We start from the raw sequence: 3,707 nt of genomic DNA on the forward strand, positions 1-3,707 counted from the left end.
TCTTGGCATCATTCGTCTTCTGCATTCGTTATTCTTCTTCTTCTGGATTCTTCATTCTTCTATCTTGTATTTCGCTGTAGGTCTGAGAACTTGTCTTATGGTTGTTGTACCATAGTGGACTAGTGTGATAGTTTATCACTTCTACATTAATTACTTCGTTACCACGACATGGTACTTAGGAATTTCTGAATGAGGGGTGTATAGCCACTCTCATCAGGAAGTACGAACAGCTCTGTATTAGACCAGTTTATACCAGTCTAAGACAATAGGTAGTATTAAACTAGATAGAAATGAAACTTCAGTGCACATTTTCAGTAAAGTTGGAAGGATTATTAATTGAGTATCCTCTCCACATAACCCAAGGAGGTTTTTCTAACTATGATTTAGGGCTCATCTCCAATATATGGGATAGAGCATAATAGGGAGTGTTAGTGTCGAAGCCATCTTCTAATTAGTGGTCGGTGCACTTAGCAAGGCAGGAATGGTACTTAGCTGCAGATGAAGATATCTCAAAGACGACCGGTGATGTTCCAGCTACAAGGATGGAAGCTTTCCAAGGACCAGCAGAACAAGACTACATGGTGAGCAAGCGAGTTAAAATATTGCAAGTTTTCGCGAAGTACAGTCATTCAACTTTTTGTTAAATTCATTTCCTATTTTAAATTCAGTTCTCGTTAAACCGTCGTCATTTATATTCAATATAATAAATAGTATTTTCCTAGTTCACTTTAATCAATCTGCCTTAATTAGCCTTTTGATTTCTAATTCTCCTGCTTAATGATTAGTGCACTATCACCCCACGCCTGTGATAAGAGTCCGTCCAAGCTTGATTATAAATTTTTATCTTTAAGTCATCAACTTAAAGATTGGCGCCCTTAGCTTGCATGGTTGCATTTCTCGTTCAATGATTGTTCTCCAAGAGGGGAAGTCACATAAATGCCGCTCCAACGTAGGGCGAGAAAATCATTAAGTACGGAGCAGTTAATGACAGTAACGATATCAGAATTCGTATTATGGGCAAAATTTGGATATCCAAGTTGCATTAGGAGTGTTTGATTGTGGGGAGGGTCATGGCTGATCAGACGAAAGAGGAGAGGATGTTGCGCAATGGACGGGCGATAAAAGGCAATAACGTATTGAGTTCAGAGGAAGAGTTGTGTAGTCTAGTAGAGGAAATTGAAGATAGAAGTGTAAGTAGTATGGAGAGTGAAGGCAAACAGAAAGAAGTCAGTATGGAGTCAGATGATAGTAGGATGGGGGGCGAAGCGGAAGTAAACACTAACAATGAAAGTAATAATAATGATCAGTTAATGGGAATGATGCGAATAATGTTAGAGGAATTAAAGCAAACTAAATCTGAGCTTAAAAGTGATGTAGAACAAACTAAATCTGAGCTTAAAAGTGAATTAGAAGAAACTAACACTAAAATTGAGAATATTAAATATGAACTTAAAGAACAGTTAGAGCAAACTAAAGCTGAATTAAGCAGGGAGATGAGGGAAAATAAGGAGGAAGCGAATCGGAGAATGGACGAACACAGTAGGCAGTTACGCGATCTGGTGGTAAAAAATGAACATTTTAATAAGCGATTAGTGGAACAGAAAAGTGAATGTGAACGGCAAGGGAAAGAGGTAGAAGAAAAGTTTGCGGAGCAGAGAAGTAAATTCCTGGAGTTAATGGGGAAGGAAAACAACTCTACTAGGGAGGAAGTAATGAGGCAGGTCACTAGTATTGATAAGAGAGTTGAGACTCAAAGAGGGGAAATACGGGTATTCAAAGACCACGTCCAACAAGAGATTGACACAGTAAAGCTTAGAACAGAAGATGAGACCCGGGCAAGTGAAGAAAGGTTTGCGATAGCTGAAGAGAATAAGATTGAAATTAGGACATTGAAAGAGAAGCAGGTTAATTTGGAGAGCGAAATTGATAGGAGAGACAAAGATGTAGAATGCCGGATGGAGAAAGCAGAAAATCAGTTAAAACAGGTGGCAAAGGATAAACAGGTTTTCACGGGAAAGCAATGTCTAGGAAATAGCTACATTAGGGAAATTGAACTACCTAAATTTAATGGGAAACAAACGAACCCGCTAGATTTCCTTAAGATGATAGAAAAACGATTTGAAAAGCGTCTAGAGGAAGGGTCTATGGACTGGGAAGACGTTATGGAAAATATTGACCATGCTTTTGTAGGAGAAACTCGGTCTTGGTTCATGGTATATAGGCAAACGATGACGAACCTGAAAGAATTCAGAAATACGTTTAGAGAGAAATTCTGGAATGAAGCGATACAAGCTCGGGAGAGAGAAAGGGTGGTATTTGGGAGGTACAAACAGCATGAGGGAGTCACTATGACCGAATACTTCCTGGCCCATGTCATGATTTGTCAGAACTTAGATGGTATAACCGAGGGGTCTGATGTAGTTAGACTACTTTTGAGACATTTTCCGGACAGGGTGAGAGAAGCGGCCTGCATGCAAAGAGTTGGTACTATTCAGGAGATGGAGAACCTACTAGGCAGTTTTGATGCTTTAGGTAACCTTAGGAGTAGAACGGAGAATATTCAGAACTTTAGTCATCACAACGGAATGAGACATAACGGAAGAACACAGAATCACGAAGCTCGCAATCAGTTCAGACCTCAGCATAACAGTAGGAGCGGAGCACCTGAATATAGGACAGGAAATTCCCAACGGGGGCCAGAGCAATAAACTAATGAGTCCAACGTCAATACACAAAGGGAACCTTTAAACTAACTAGAGGATGCAATCTTAGGTCAGAATTCCAGCCTAGTACGAAGGTAGCGAAGTGTCTTGTCATGAAAGTGTTACCATATGACCTAGATATTAGAGACGATTTGTTGTATGAACCCGAGCAGAATAATGGAGATTCAAGTAATAAAGTAGTCAATCCCGTTGTTAAATTGAAAGTTTGGGGGGCGTGGGTTAAGGTTTCGATTGATTCTGGTAGCCAAATATCATGTATTAGTTCTCAGTGGTATGAGTCATTAGTGAAACAGGGTATTCAGTTGGAGGAAATGCCTGTTAAGTCTACTTTCATCATTACGGCTGTTGGAAAGAGGTCTAAGCAAATTTGTAAACAAGTAGCTGTTCCGATCTGTATTAATAATTTTATTAGTGTTCAGATATGTTTGGTAATTCCGCATTTGATATTTGATCTTATCTTGGGATCTGACTGGTTAACGTTAAAATTGGCTCAGTTAAATTACAATGATTCAGTGCTAAATTTGAGGTGGAATAATGAGGATATCAAGGTCAAGTTTGAGGAGGAAATTCAAAGGAAAACGGAAGTTAGTACAGTGTGGAGAATGAGAGAGGTTTCTAAAGTTAATGAAGAGGCTAGTGAGGGCCTGAAGTTGTGCCAGTTGTGGATTAATGAGGATAAAATATGTGGCTTGAAAGAAGCCGTAAGTAGAAATCAGTTAAATGAAGTCCAGAAGGACAAGTTATTTGAAGTGTTATGTGAACACATGGAGATTTTCTCTGAGAAACCTGGTGTTACCCATCTGTACGAGCATTCTTTTTCTGTGCTGGATAAGAGTCCATTTAGCGGACCGCGGTATCCGATACCACACAAATATGCCATAGCCGTAGAGGATCAAATTCAAGCTATGTTAGCAGACGATGTGATTGAATTATCAAACAGTCAATACGTTAATCCCTTAATTGTCGTGCCTAAGTGTGATGGAT

The sequence above is a fragment of the Anabrus simplex genome, chromosome 8, assembly GCF_040414725.1.
Source record: "Anabrus simplex isolate iqAnaSimp1 chromosome 8, ASM4041472v1, whole genome shotgun sequence".
Classification (NCBI taxonomy): Eukaryota; Metazoa; Arthropoda; class Insecta; order Orthoptera; family Tettigoniidae; genus Anabrus; species Anabrus simplex.